Source organism: Octopus bimaculoides, chromosome 5, assembly GCF_046866305.1.
Source record: "Octopus bimaculoides isolate indiv1 chromosome 5, ASM4686630v1, whole genome shotgun sequence".
NCBI lineage: Eukaryota > Metazoa > Mollusca > Cephalopoda > Octopoda > Octopodidae > Octopus > Octopus bimaculoides.
The window spans coordinates 30689867-30706578 of record NC_142932.1 but is presented as its reverse complement, the minus strand read 5'-3'; positions in this window follow the sequence as shown (position 1 = coordinate 30706578).

Here is a 16712-nt window from a genome sequence, read left to right as displayed (position 1 = left end):
TAGTAGAATATTGGGATATTAGTGAATTATGCAGCAGTTCAAGACACAAAATGTTGGAATGGTGTGCGCGCCGTCGGCTTATTAAGAAAAGGTTTACCTGCGAGGATTGTTTAGTACCATGCGGACTTGTTTAAAAAAAAAAACACGTGTGTGATTTATTTATAAACAGCTAAAAAAAAAAACACATTTCACATTAGTACGGATAAGACTAGTAAGACGTTAAGTTATTTCCCTTGTATATTTTTATTTACTTTTTACCGCCCTAAACTTGAAGATTACCATATATACATATATACACACACACACACACACACATATATATATATATATATATATATATATATATATATACATATATATATGTAGTGAAACTACCTATCACCATTATACACAAAGAAGCCATCTTCCCGGCTGTTAAATATAAGCAAGCGCGAGCGTAGTGGAAAACATCTTTCCTTGTCATCACGTGACTGATTATTATTTGAAGAGGCAACTGCTTCGAACCGTTCCCGCCAGAACGCAAATTGACCAATCACGGCCCCTAATAAGGTCACGTGATAGAGTATTTTTCTGATGCCTTGGGAGCCTACCATCAACTATAAATAGACCGAATTATACCCGGCAAATTCGTCTCGGTTCAGATCTCTTAGAGACCTATTCCGTGTACCACACACAGCAGCAGCAGCGGTCCAGCGACTCCATCAACAGCATCTCCAGCTATGACTACACACCGACGTCACCATCAGCAACACGAGTCTACGACTACTAACCAGCATCAACACGACTTTCTACGTACACCACGATAAACTATCCAGACCACAGCGGCACATATTCTCTCTTCGATTCTGTTTGTGTGATTCAGCTTCACCACGATAATTAACAGTCTAGAAGTTCAGCCTGCGATGAACATCTGTATAACAAGAACCCGGCCCGGCATGGAAGCCACATCATCACAACTAGTGATCGCTCTGCCACACATACGCTTCAATTTCTTTCACATACAGACTCTTCCTATTGTGTACTCTGAGAACTGGTATAAATGCTCACACGTGTTACTGACTTTTTTTATCTGCTGTATATAACGCATACACATACATGTATCACTCACACACACTCTTTTCTTTATACGATGGCCTGTCTTTTATTATGTTTTCATTATGTCGCATTCACACTCACACACAGACATACATTTTAATGTCACAATAAATATTTCTGTTATTCATCACATGCGGTTGTCTTCTATCGTCTTAATTACTGGTCATTTACGAATTCACTATGTTATCGTAGTATAATATATTTGTATATCATCTTTGATTATATTTTTGTGTTCGACCGTGTGACGTGTTTAAATAAAAGGAGTCCTGTTTTGCCATTCGTCACCATTTCTCCTTTTTGGGTTCGCACGGTCGTTCTTACATATATATATATATATATATATATATATCGTAAATTTTCCGAGGCTTTCGAAAAATTCATACGAGAAGGCTTTGTCTACTTTCAGAAAACTGGGTAATTTTTTTTCTACGAAATAATCTATAAATACTTTTCAGAGTGTGTAATTTACGATTATATGGGAATTTGATTTGAAAAAAAATTTGGTGGAGACGTATACATCCGTGCTGACACGTCACATCTACAAAGTGAAAGTGAAATTTCGAAGAAATATGTCAGTATTTGTATGTGAATGCTTAGTGTTTTTCTTTTCACATCAAATTACAATATAATCGTAATTTACACACTCTGAAAAGTATTTGTAAAAAATTTCGTTAAAATATATAAATTTTTCTGATAGTTACGAGGAAACAAAACCTATTCATATGAATTTTCCGTAACTCCCCTTTCCATTTACAGAACTTTTTTTTTTTTCTTTTGGTAACCCGTAAACAAAAGTTTGTTTTCAGTAAGCAGTAAACATCATTCTGTTTTCAATAAACAGTAAAAAGCATTTTGTTTACAATAAGCAGTAAACAGCATTTTGTTTTCGTTTTGGCATTTCGAGTAAGCATTTAGCTTTCATTTTCATGTATTTATAGACATAGCTACCGCCCTACCTTACTGTAACTCTAGAAATACTACTTTTAAGCGAAGTACAGGCAGTAGTTGCGTTCATTGACGCTTTTAACATTGACCTGTTTCAATCATTGGACTACGGCCATGCTGGAGCATGGCCTTGAAGGGTTTAGTCGAACAAATTTAGTCCATTATTTTTCAAGTCTGATCCTTATTCTGTCGGTCTGTCTTTTCTTTTTTATTTTTTATTTTTACCGAATCGCCAAGTTAAGCAGTTGTAGAGGACATACACACACGTTCTTTTTTTTTTTTAAATAAAGATTAATTTACGGACAGTCCGAATTTTTTTTGCCTAAATTCAAACAATAGACTTTCCTTGGGTGCATTCATCATTCCACAAAATATGTTTATGGGAAGAAAAATATTGAAAACCATCGATACATATCATAGTGACAAAGAAAAGGGAATGGTATCACATGGTCGTGATTACTAAAAACAACAGTTAAATCACCCTTGAATCACACACAAAAATAGTTTTTTTCTTTTTTTCCATAATTGTATGACTTCCCGTGTGTAAAACGCAAGTCTGCAAAAATTTTCTGGAAATTCCAAAAAGTAGAACAGTTGTGTAGGGTTAAATAGGAAGCTTAAAGCAGAATTCCGCCATCGATCCTTGCTATTAAGATTGTTTACGACTCAACCAATTTGATTATTATTTTATTGATAGGCCCTTCAAGGATACTTCAACTTGAACGTTAAAATTAAAACAAAAGTGTTATTAGAAAATTTAAATTTTTAATAAATAAAAATAAAATACTAACGGGTTATTAACTAAAATATTTAATAAGTGACTTTCAAATATTTTCATATTCGTTCCGTTTACTTGGGAGATCCAAGTCTACTTATGTATTTTCCTGGTTTGCTTCAGTTTCATTTTTAGTTCCGCATACATACCTAACGACAAAGACCGCGTGAAAACTATTTTTTCTCTTAGTTAACCTTTCCTTTTGCCGGGTTTTTCTGAGGTGGGAGGGGTATGTCCACACCCACCCGATACGAATCTTGAGGAAGTTTTTAACCTTGTCACTTTATTTGTTGCATCGAGCAAACCAACCAGCAGACGACACGAGACAGGATGCTATATTGTCGCTAGCCAAATCTTAAAATTACACACCTCAAACTTTTTATGAAATGAAGGTCAAAGTCCAAGATATACAAAAGTACAGAGACTATGATAAGGAAAAAATAGCTTTGTAAAATTTCTGTTTTTCTCTTATGTACATCTCTCCTCCCTTGGCTTTCAGAATAACTACATCTACCAGACCGAAATAAATGTACCAGCACAGTATCTCTGACTTACAAATATCAACTCTTCCTTCACCACCATCACCACAAAAATATTAGGGGAAAATATGGCCTCCATTCCTCTCACTGTCTCTTTATTAATGAAAAGGCTAATAGAGTTTGCATCCATATTATTCTATTTTCTCTCTGTTACTCTCTCCTTTACTTGTTTCAGTCATTTGACTGTGGCCATGCTGGAGCACCACCTTTTGTCGAGCAAATCGACCCCAGGACTTATTCTTTGTAAGCCTAGTACTTATTCTATCGGTCTCTTTTGCCGAACCGCTAAGTTCGTAAACACACCAGCATCGGTTGTCAAGCGATGTTGGGGGGGGGGGGGGGACAAACACATACACACACACACACACACATACATATATATATATATATATATATATATATATATATATATATGTAAGGAACGACCGTGCGAACTCAAAAAAGGAGAAATGGTGACGAATGGAAAAACAGAGGACTCCTTTTATTTAAACGTGTCACACGGTCGAACACAAAATAATATATCAAATGATGATATACAAAATATGTTATGCGACGATAACATAGATGACCAGTAATGAAAGACCACAACCGTATTAGATGAATAACAGAGATATTTATTGTAGCGTTAAAGATGTATGTCTGTGTGAGAGTGTGAATGCGACATATAAGAACATAATCAAAGACAGGCCGTCGTACAAAGAAAAGTGAGTATGTGAGTGATACATGTGTGTGTATGTGAAATATTACAGCAAATAGAAAGAGTCAATAACACATGAGCAATTATACCAGTTCTTGGGTACACTCTAGGAAAAGTTCTGTATGTGAAATTGGGGAGGCTGAGTGTGGCAGAGCTGATCACTAGTTGTGATGTCGTGGCATCGATGCCGGGCCGTGATTCTTGTTATACAGATGTTCGTCGTTTGGCAGAGCTTATCACTAGTTGTGTTTTGGCTTTGATGCCAGGGCCTTGAGGACAGACGTTTATCGCAGGCTGAAATCTCTTGTCTGTTTATTATCGTGGTGAAGCTAAGTCACCTAACAGAATCGAAGAGAGAGAGGTGGTTTGGTGTACATAGTAAGTCGTGTTGACGCTGGTGGTGTAGAGGCTGCTTGGTAGTAATCGTATTGGTCATGATGATGATGCTGGTTAGTAGTCGTAGACTCTTGTTGCTGATGTGGTGACGGCGGTGGTCATCGTTGGCTGGACGAAGCTGTTGAAGTGGTCGCTGGCTATTTGTTGCTGCTGCTGTCGTGTGGTACACGGAACAGATCTCAAAGAGAAACTGGACCGAGACAAATTTGGCCGCCGAGTTAAAGCTATTTATAACAAACTATTGGCTCCCGATGGCTTCAGTTTAATACTCTATCACGTGACCTTATTAGGGGCCGTGATTGGTCAGTTTGCGTTCTGGCGAGAAAGGTTCGAAGAATTTGCCACTTCAAATAATAATCAGTCACGTGATGACAAGGCTGGTGTTTTCTACTACGCTCGCGTTTATTTATATTTAAATGAGAAGAATGGCGATAGCAGTTTTGTATCTAATGGCGATAGGTAGAAGAGACGATAGGTAGTTTCACTACATATATATATATATACATATACATATATACAACTGGCTTCTTTCAGTTTCTGTCTATGAAATCCACTCAAGGCTTTGGGCGGCCCGATGTTATAGTAGAAGACACTTGTCCAAGGTGCCATGCAGTGGGACTGAACCCGGAAGTATGTGGTTGGTAAGTAAGCTACTTACCACACAGCCACTCCTAAAAGTTTAAATCATTATAGCCATCTATGTATCATATTATATATATATACACTGCAGTATTTGTCCTGAGGTGACACCTCCTCTGGTCTTGCTATAAAAACTCACCTATTCCTAGTCTTGGAGTCTGTTGGTTTCAGACCTTCTAAGGTCTAACCACTGACCACATTACAGTGACCTCCATCTTCATCACCACCATCATGCCTCATCAACATATGTACACAGCACCAACAACATTGCACTGGTTCTAACATATCGCTGTTCATGAGCTTCTCACCACGGTTAACAGCAAACATACAACCCATGCAGATGCATGTAAGTATATGAATAAATGTCCATCAACCACTTCCACTTATCATTCAGCTTGTGTATTTAAAGACATTTAAAGTTACCACCTTTTTCCATGTATTTCTTTATACCATGTTCCTGTCAAATGATATTACAGCCTTCTGAGTAGAGTCACATTAGATGGAATACAACCTATCCATTTATAATTGCACCAGCATTAGTGAGGTCGCTAAGTAATTCTCAAGACAAGACACCTCACTGAGTTGGGGTGTAACATTGAGGAAGGTGGTGTTATGCCAGGTATTGAGTTGCTAAAAGTATGATACAGAAACAAGAACAAGTGTCTTACTGTAGAAGAAATACATGGCCACCCCAGCTGGAAAGAGAGTAAGTGATGACAAGGGCATACTCTCAAGGTACAAAAAATATTAGAGAGAGCCAGAATAAGAATTGAGGATCAGAAAGGATGAGTAGGTAAGTTCTTGAGAGTGTGAAAAGTATGTTATAATCTTTTTTTTTTTACCATTCAATGCAATATTTAATTCATTTAGCTTTGTTGTGATATTAAAAATGCTTAAGGCGGTGACCTGGCAGAAACATTAGCATGCCGGACAAAATGCTTAGTGATATTTCGTCTGTCTTTACGTTCTGAGTTCAAATTCCGGCAAGGTCAACTTTGCCTTTCATCCTTTCGAGGTCGATAAATTAAGTACCAGTTACGCACTGAGGTCAATGTAATCGACTTAATCCCTTTGTCTGTCCTTGTTTGTTCCATCTATGTTTTGCCCCTTGTGGGCAATAAAGAAATAAGAAACATTAGCATGCTGGGCAAAATGCTTAGCGTTATTTCATCTGTCTTTACGTTCTGAGTTCAAATTCCGCCTTTCAGGGTCGATAAATTAAGTACCAGTTGTGTACTGGAGTCAATTTAATTGACTGCCCCCACCCAAAAAAAATTTTGGACCTTGTGCCTAGAGTAGAAAAGGATATTAAAAATGCTTAAATTTCTAAGTCATTCCTTGACTTCAAAAAATTACTTCTCTTTTTGTCTTTAAGAAAATATTTGATGAGTTGTAACGACTTTTTAAATCAAACAAGAAGTGAATTTGTAACATTAAAGATTTACATTTTTTTTTTCCATTTTCTGATCTGTTGTGCCATTATACCAGGTGGTTAAGAAGACTGCATGTCAAACATATGGTCATTGATTTCTATGTATCACTATAGATAATCAAACAGAAACGTCATGTTGATCTGAATTGCAAGAAAATACTTAGTGATACTATAATCTTATCTTGTATCATCATCATCATTGTTTAATGTCCACTTTCCATGCCAGCATGGGTTGGACAGTTTGACTGAGAGCTGACAAGGAGGCTGCACCAGGCTCCAATCTGTTCTGGCAAGGTTTCTGCAACTGGATGCCCTTCCTAATGCCAACCACTCCAAGAATGTAGTGGGTGATTTTTACGTGCCACCGGCATGGGGGCCAGTCAGGTGGTACTGGCATCAACCACGCTGAAATGCCGCTTTTTACATAGGAGCCAGCCAGGCAGCACTGACATCGACTAATATAGTCACACAGCCAACAATTTTGAGAGGAGGGTGCAAATTGACTACATGGACACCAGTGCATGACTGGTACATTATTTTATCAATCCTGAAAATATGAAAGACAAAGCTGATCAATGAAATTTGAACTAGGAATGTGAAAAACAACAAATGCTGCTATGCATTTTTGTCATTCCCAAATGATTCTACCACCTTGATTCCATAAATGGTAATAATAATTTCAATATGTAAAAATAGTGTGTGTATTTTCTGTGTTGTAACAAATAAAAGCATAATTAATTCCTATCATCAAACTAGTATTAATGTGTTGTTGATAGTAATACTATCAACTCATTAGTCGCTTATAAAAATCAGCACAACTTAATTTCAATTGATAAACTAGGTCATTATATAGAAAACCAGACTGAAAAAATAAATATTATCATGACATTAAAAAAAAAACTTCCACATATATATATATATGTTGTAGTGTACCTGAGCGCTATACACAATAATTTCATTATTATCATTAGGTTGGTGCATAATTATTGTGGCTTTTTTTCAATAAATTTTATTCAACAAAAAAATTAAACAAAATGCCAATTTAAACAAAACGCCAATCAGAAACTGAAGTAGATGGTGAATATGCTCTGGAATAATCATTTAAAGATGTTTTTGTTAAATGTTGTTATTGTTTTGTTGAATAAAATTTATAGAAAACAGCTGCAATAATTATGCACCAAGCTAATATTATTATGTATAATATGAGGTAACTCATGAAGGAGTGGATTAATGAAACTCCTGTATAGCTTTTAGAAGAGAGATTGAATGGTTATGACTAATGCTTTTGATCACAGTTTTGCTCAAGCAAAGGTGAGCATGGAGCTAAAAATATTCAGTCTTGAGTGGATCTGGAAATAAAATAGAAGGAGTGTGGAACACAAGAAATCTTATCTGGTAGCTCGATATTAGGTTGTCAAGCATAAGAGGTTTTCAAGTGTTCTGCACCTAGAAAATAATGACAATCAGAATGTGAATATAGCTCTGAATTGCGAGATAATATATCAGTGTGAATTGGGCCATCACTGGTGAAAAGTGACTATGAAATAACAGTGGTACATTTACCCTTCACTGAAACATGAAAAGTGAAAGGTATGATAATGCTGTCACAGAGAGAGGGAGAGAGGGAGGGTATTTACTCCCCATGGATACAGCAGAGGGACCACTGCCGAGGTTGACTGTTGTATATTTAAAAGGCTGAAAGGACTATTTAGAATATCTTGTATTGTTGGCACTCCGTCGCTTATGACGTCAAGGGTTCCAGTTGATCCGATCAACAGAACAGCCTGCTCGTGAAATTAATGTGCAAGTGGCTGAGCACTCCACAGACACGTGTACCCTTAATGTAGTTCTCGGGGATATTCAGCGTGACACAGTGTGACAAGGCTGACCCTTTGAATTGCAGGAACAACAGAAACAAGAAGTAAGAGTGAGAGAAAGTTGTGGTGGAAGAGTACAGCAGGGTTTGCCACCATCCCCTGCCAGAGCCTCGTGGAACTTTAGGTGTTTTCGCTCAATAAACACTCACAACGCCCGGTCTGGGAATCGAAACCGTGATCCTATGACAGCGAGTCCGCTGCCCTAACCACTGGGCCATTGCACCTCCACACTATTTAGAATATGAAGGCAGGAAAAGCACAGACTCATCAGGGATAGTAAGATAGTTGTTTACAACATCTTATGAAGTTGAACACATGATTGTTACTCACAAAGTCTATTAGAAAGTGTTATGACTTGGGCAATTTCTTTTAACCTTAAAAATTACTTGATTTTAACCCTATTTTCATATTTTTTTAACCATATTTTTTAACTTTATTGACAGATTTTAACCTTATTATTATTAATATATCCATATTCATTTCAGAGTTCACTCTAGTTTTGATTTCTTTATGATATACAAGGCGCAGGTGTGGCTGTGTGGTAAGTAGCTTACTTACCAACCACATGGTTCTGGGTTCAGTCCCACTGCGTGGCACCTTGGGCAAGTGTCTTCTACTGTAGCCTCGGGCTGACCAAAGCCTTGTGAGTGGATTTGGTAGACGGAAACTGAAAGAAGCCCCTCGTATATATATATATATATATATATATATATATTGCTTGACAACCAATGCTGGTGTGTTTACATCCCCGTAACTTAGTGATTCAGCAAAAGAGACCGATAGAATAAGAACTAGGCTTACAAAGAATAAGTCCTGGGATCGATTTGCTCAACTAAAGGCGGTGCTCCAGCATGGCTGCAGTCAAATGACTGAAACAAGTAAAGAGTATTATCAAAACAATTTTTAAAAAAAATGTTGTGGAACTTTATTATAGCCCAATGGATTTAAAGGCAAAAAATTCCTATTTGCTGCCAGGAATTTTTTTCCACATTGAAAGACTGCATTCTACAGCAGCTGATGACTCTTGGTATTGTAGCGGATCTATATATTCTACAGGTGAAATTTTGGGATTCCTTAGCTGAATTACCGAATTGATTTGGTTTTTATTGAATCTAAAATCAATGTCATTCTTGATGCAACATGGACCTTTGTTGAATTTCAATTCTTTGAGGCTTTTGTAAGCATCGTATATGGTGAAGGCTGTTGACTCACCTTTTAAAATCAACTCTTTCAATTGCTGATAGTTTGAAAAGATTTGTATGAGGTTAGATCTGATCTCAGGATCTTGCAAAGCTTATTTCACTCTCTGCACCAAAAGCCTTCACAATTTTTGTAACTTCTACAAGTTTCTTGGCATAGCAGTTTCAGGTACCCAACCAACTACGCCATCTGGTTTACAGCTGGCAGAGGTGAATATCCGATTGTTTTGAATTGTTCTCAATGGTGTTTGTTTTTTACAGTAGCAACCTTGAAGGTGACAATCAGACAATCAACTTCAGAATACAAAGCCTTTATTTTTAGAGCACAGTTGTGCAGTAGGTGGGAGAAGTAGGTCACATGAAAGAGCTTAGAGTACTTAACGTGCAATGTTCCTCCTACCATTTACCAGGCAACATCAAACAAAAGTAGGAGAAAATTTTCTCTTGCAGCTGTCATACTTCTTAGCAAATCACAGATGCTCTAAGCAATGAACTGCCATTCAAATGACAAACATTCTATTAAGAACGTTTTTGGGGGAATTTCTTTTAACTGAAACAATAAGTACTACCACCACGACCACCACCACTCAGTTTGAGTCTGGAAAGGGCAACAATTCAGTGATAATGATCTTTTGTCTTCTAAGTTTTTACTTGCTTTAATCCTTATACTGTGACCATACTGGTGCACCACCTTGAAGAATTTTAAAAACAGGTACTTATTCTATTGGTCTCATTTGCTGTACTCCTAAGTTAAGGGGATGTAGACAAACCAGCACTGGTCATCAAGCAGTCGTGGTTTCACACACACATACACACATCCTCAATACTAATGCAATTGAAGTGATCTTAATCTCCACTATCCAGAGCCATTCCCTGTGTAGCTATCCACTTTTTCATTTCCTCAAAATACCACAAGTGGCCCATCATACCATCGTCACTATGTTCTACTGCTATTACCTTTACCACAACTAGACAATAACAACAACATGATCTTTACATTCAATTTCCTGTGTCATGTCTTAATTTAAGTATCCTTTCGCATTCTTTAGACACTTTTTACAGGGTCACATCTTGGCTTTGTTTCAGCTTTACAAGAATTCTAGTTCTGACTTCTGCATCCTTTGCGGTAGTTAGTTCCTGAGTAAAAATCAGGCATTTGAGCATATCTCGACTTAATTCATCCAGTTTAAACTTCTTGCATTCCCTGTTTACTCTCTTTTACTCTTTTACTTGTTTCAGTCATGTGACTGTGACCATGCTGGAGCACCACCTTTAGTCGAGCAATTCAACCCCAAGACTTATTCTTTGTAAGTCTAGTACTTATTCTATCGGTCTCTTTTGCCGAACCGCTAAGTTATGGGGACGTAAACACACCAGCATCAGTTGTCAAGCGATGTCGGGGGGACAAACACAGACACACAAACATATACGCACGCACACACACACTCTCTGAGTGGTTGGCGTTAGGAAGGGCATCCAGATGTAGAAACTCTGCCAAATCAGTCCTCAGTTAAATCGTCCAACCCATGCTAGCATGGAGGGCGGACGTTAAACGATGATGATGATGATATATATACACACATACATACGACAGGCTTCCTTCAGTTTCCGTCTACCAAATCCACTCACAAGGCTTTGGTCAGCCCGAGGCTATAGTATACGACACTTGCCCAAGGTGCCAGGCAGTGGGAATGAACCCGGAACCATGTGGTTCGTAAGCAAGCTACTTACCACACAGCCACTCCTATGCCTATGTTGTTTAATATGGATTAGAACATTCTTTTCATTTCTTTACTACTTTTTTAGGATAAGAATTCTATGATTCTATATTCTGAAATAACACATTAAAGAACATAGATTCATAAATGGAAAGAACATTCCACTCTTATTAAGCAACTGTAAGTCTATTTTTGCTATGCATATTCTTCAAGCGTTTACAACCAAGATGTATTTCACAATGCCACATCAGAAATTGCTGTTCACCATCAACTTTTGCAGTTACTTAATCTCACGCTGTGTGTTTTTGCCTATAACATTAATGTAGTCGAGTGGTCTTTGTCCTCAATTAAAGTGCTTATGTCTCCAAAATGTAACAGCTGTTGTTTTATATATACATACATGTGTGTGTGTGTTTGCATATGAACATGACATGGAAATGCCAAGTACCTACCAATACTAAAATCTATACTCACTAATTATCCAACATAAATAAATGCTTTCCAAATTGCTTTGAAATAGTACATGAAATTCAAGTAATTAGCAACTATTTTTGTGATGGTAGACAAGGACAGTTTCCAATGCCTTTCAGTCGTAATATATAGGCTGTCCATAAATTATCTTAACAGCTCCTACAACATTTTGTATCAAATTGTAAAGGAAGTTTATTCTCACATTGTATACTGTAATGTGTGTCAGTTCATTTACTTGGATAAGTAACCATGTAATTAATCAAGTAATTTTGATGCAAAAGCTGAACATTAGAAGCATCAGTTGTGGCGTGCAAGAGAGACGATTGCGCTGGTATGGACATGTGGTGAGAATGGATGAGGATAGCTGCGTGAAAAAGTGCCACACCCTAACAGTTGAGGGAACCTGTGGAAGAGGTAGGCCCAGGAAGACCTGGGCTGAGGTGGTGAGGCAAGACCTTCGTACATTGGGCCTCACCGAGGCGATGACTACTGACCGAGACCTTTGGAAATGTGCTGTGCGTGAGAAGACCCGGCAAGCCAAGTAAGATCGTTGCCAGTGCCCCTGGACTGGTTCTTGTGCGGGTGGCACATGAGATGCACCATTTTGAGCGTGGCCGTTGCCACTACCGCCTGACTGGCTCCCGTAGGATTTTCGAGCGAGATCGTTGCCAGTGCCCCTGGACTGGCTTGTGCGGGTGGCACATAAAAGACACCATTTCGAGCGTGGCCGTTTTCGTGCGGGTGACACGTAAAAGCACCCACTACACTCTCTGAGTGGTTGGCGTTAGAAAGGGCATCCAGCTGTAGAAACTCTGCCAAATTAGACTGGAGCCTGGTGTTGCCATCCGGTTTCACCAGTCCTCAGTCAAATCGTCCAACCCATGCTAGCATGGAAAGCGGACGTTAAACGATGATGATGATGATCCCTACAGAACTAGGTTTCGAGACACAATAGATGTAGAGTTCAGTCATCATCATCGTCGTCGTCGTCGTTGTCATCATCATCATCATTGTTTAATGTCCACATTCCAGCGTCATCATCATTTAGCACCCGTTTTCCATGCTGGCATGGGTTGGGTGGTTTGACTGGAAATGGTAAGCCAGAGAGCTACATCAGGCCCCAATCTGTTTGGCTCGATTTCTATGGTCGGATGCCCTTCCTAATGCCAACTGCTCCACAGAGTGTACCAAGTGTCTTCTCTGTGTCACTGGCACAGGTGACATTTACATGTTACCAGCATGGGTACTTTATACATGCCACTGGCATAGGTGCCTTTCATTTGTCACCAGCACTGGCCATGACTATAATTTCACTTAGCTTGACATGTCTTCTCATGCACAGCAAATTGTCAAAAGTCTTAGTTACTTGTCATTGCCTCCATGAGCCCCAACATTCAAAGATCATATTTCACCACCTTGTCCCCTGTCTTCTTTTTTACTCTAGGCACAAGGCCCAAGATTGTTCAGCAGGGGGCCAGTTGATTAGATCGACCCTAGTATGAAACTGGTACTCAATTTATCGACCCCGAAAGGATCTAAGGCAAAGTTGACCTCGGCGGAATTTGAACTCAGAACGTAAAGACAGACAAAATACTATTAAGCATTTTGCCTGGCATGCTAACATTGAGCTTAAAATATTCTTTTCTACTTTCAGCACAAGGCCTGAAATTGGGGGGGGGGGGGAGGGGGCCAGTCGATTAGATCAATCCCAGTACGGAACTGGTACTTAATTTCTCGGCCCTGAAAGGACGAAAGGCAAAGTTGAACTTGGTAGAATTTGAGCTCAGAACATAAAGACAGATGAAATACTGTTAAGCATTTCGCCCGGTGTACTAACACTGAACTTGAAATATTGCAACTGCAAATAACATTAACTTCACTTAAACATTTATTTATAAGTTGGTGTCAAAATTTTCATTGCACCAATGGGTGTGATGAAAATTTTGGCACCAAATAATAAATCTCTTAGTGAAATAAATTCTCAGATCAAATCACTCACCAAGCAAGTATATTTTCGAAATTATTGTTTTCATTATTTGTAATGATTTATTTATTCATTTATTCAATATCTTACAAATAACAAAAAAAAAAAAGAAAGAAAAAATACATTTAAAACCAGCAAACAAAAATGTGAACAAAATGTTTATGAAATTTTTGTTGTTGTGATGTTATTAATATCACAGAAATATGACTTATACATAATGTGTAGACATTTGATTATTTTAACCCTGATATGAAATGATACATCAATGATTTTAAAAATCCCAAATGATTTTCAATATAACAATGGAAAATATAAACAGTTATAACAGCCAATTATCAGTACTAGCATTGCCGATTATTATTACCTCTACAACAACACAGTAGGCATACACACACACACACACCCCACCAATTTTAAGTATAATCAGCCGAAACTGCAAAGATAATCTGGAACTCGACTGAGGAAAGAAAACTTCGAATTACCCGTCCGTGTTGTTTCTTGTCCGTCTTTTGTCTGAATGTTTTGCATTCTTGTCCCATTTTTTGTATTCCTTTATATATATATATATATATATATATATATATACATATACAAACACACACATACATATATTCTTTTATTTGTTTCAGTCATTTGACTGTGGCTTTGCTGGAGCACCGCCTTTATATATATATATATATTAAGAAAAATGTGGCAGTCAAAATTTTGGATAATTCTTTATCAATGATTTTGTTTGTTTATTGAACTTGTCAAGACAAAGTTAAAACCAAAATGGTAAAAACAGAACGTTTCCTAATTCATTATGTGAATCAGATGTTTTTTGCTTCATTTAGAAAAGGAGAATGAAAGCTCTTATAAAGACTTATCCAAAATGCTGACTGCCTCCTTTTTTCTCAATATACACCACTTCAAACACATGCAAACAGGAAAATAGACCTCGAAACATGAGTATATAAATATTTCGGTTTTTTTTTTTAATAACTGGTATAAATTACAAAGTGACTCAAGAGCAATGAGTTTTATGAGGTGCCAATGCAAAAAACTCTCAACTGTTAAGCCACTTTGTAACTTATGTCGATTATTAATAAAAATATATATGCTTATATAACACATTTGTATATATATGTATAAATATCTATACAAGAATAATATATATATATTTACATGCATGTGTGTATGCATATTAATATATATATATATGTGTGTATATACATATGTATATATATAAGTGTGTGTGTGTGTGTATATATACATGTGTGTGTGAGTGAAGGCGCGTGGCTTAGTGGATAGGGCATTCCGCGTGTGATCGTAAGGTCGTGAGTTCAATTTCTGATGACACATTGTGTCCTTGAGCAAGACACTTTATTTCACGTTGCTCCAGTCCACTCAGCTGGCAAAAATGAGAGTTACCTGTACTTCATAGGAGCCAGCCTTGTCACACTCTGTGCCACGCTGAATCTCCCTGAGAACTACATTAAGGGTACACGTGTCTGTGGAGTGCTCAGCCACTTGTACATTAATTTCACAAGCAAGCTGTTCCACTGATCATATCAGCTGGGACCCTCATCGTCGTAACCGACAGATTGCTCCTTTATATATATATATATGTATACACACACCCTATTTAATCAGATATAACACTATTTCTTCTCATTAAGTCTAAATATTAAGTAATTAAATGATTCTCATTTTGCTATGATAGTGCTAATATATTAAATGTTCAGCACAATCTACAGGCCCCATGATTAATAGGCCATCAACATCAAGTATAGAACGCCAGAATGTAATACTTTCAATCATCATAAGTGTTACTTATGACAATACTACTTATACATTTACAGGAAAATTTAATCTAAAATTCATCATCATCATCATCATCACCGTTTAACATCTGCCTTCCATGCTAGCATGGGTTGGACGATTTAACTGAGGACAGGCAAACCAGATGGCTACACCAGGCACCAAACTGATTTGGCAGAGTTTCTACAGCTGGATGCCCTTCCTAACGCCAACCACTCCGAGAGTGTAGTGGGTGCTTTTACGTGCCACCGGCACGAAGGCCAGTCAGGAGGTACTGGCAAAATGGTGTATTTTACGTGCCACCTGCACAGGAGCTAGTCCAGTAGCATTGGCAACGATCTCGCTCAAATGTTTTTTCACGTGCCAGTAAGGCGACGCTGGTAACGAATGGAGATAATACAGAAATACTGTCACGAAAATGTGAAAATTAATCAAAACAAATAAATATGCCTGATCCTGAAATATTTTAATTATCATAATGAACCATCACTATATATGTTTCTGTTTAGCAAAACAAAAGTATCCAATAATGAAAGTATCAGTTTGTCAAATAAATTTGTTCGGGTTTTTGTCTGTATTTTGCCCAGGTTGATCTATAACCTTGCCAATGTTATTTGAATTAACACGAAAATCATTTTTTTATTCTAGTGCTTTATGGGGTTTTTTTTTGTTTTGTTTTCTACAACTTGTTTATCGTTTTTAAAATTTGAATAAATTTTACCCCTTTCCAGATGTGTGACAATGGAGTGCCACATAGAAAAAAGCAACAACAAAAAAACATATTTATTGACAATCCAATACTGACACACAAGTATAATGAAAGTATTCTTATCATGCATTTGCATCTCATATATCTAGCCATACAGGCTGATTTTCCAATGGTTCGTCTTACAGTAAGTGTAATTTTATAGTTTACAGATGAGTTTAAGTGTCACATCTGATGTGGTTTCTTTTTTTTTGTTTTGAGGATCCAGAAATTTTTTGATATATCTTGGACACTAGTTATAACTAAATCTGACTAAACTTTTTCAATGAGTCACTTTATTAGAAGTGTTTTAGCTTAGATTTTACAGACTATAACTAGTGAGGTAGCCATTAGATATGAGAGCATATTATATGCAAATAAATATGCTACTGAAGGATAT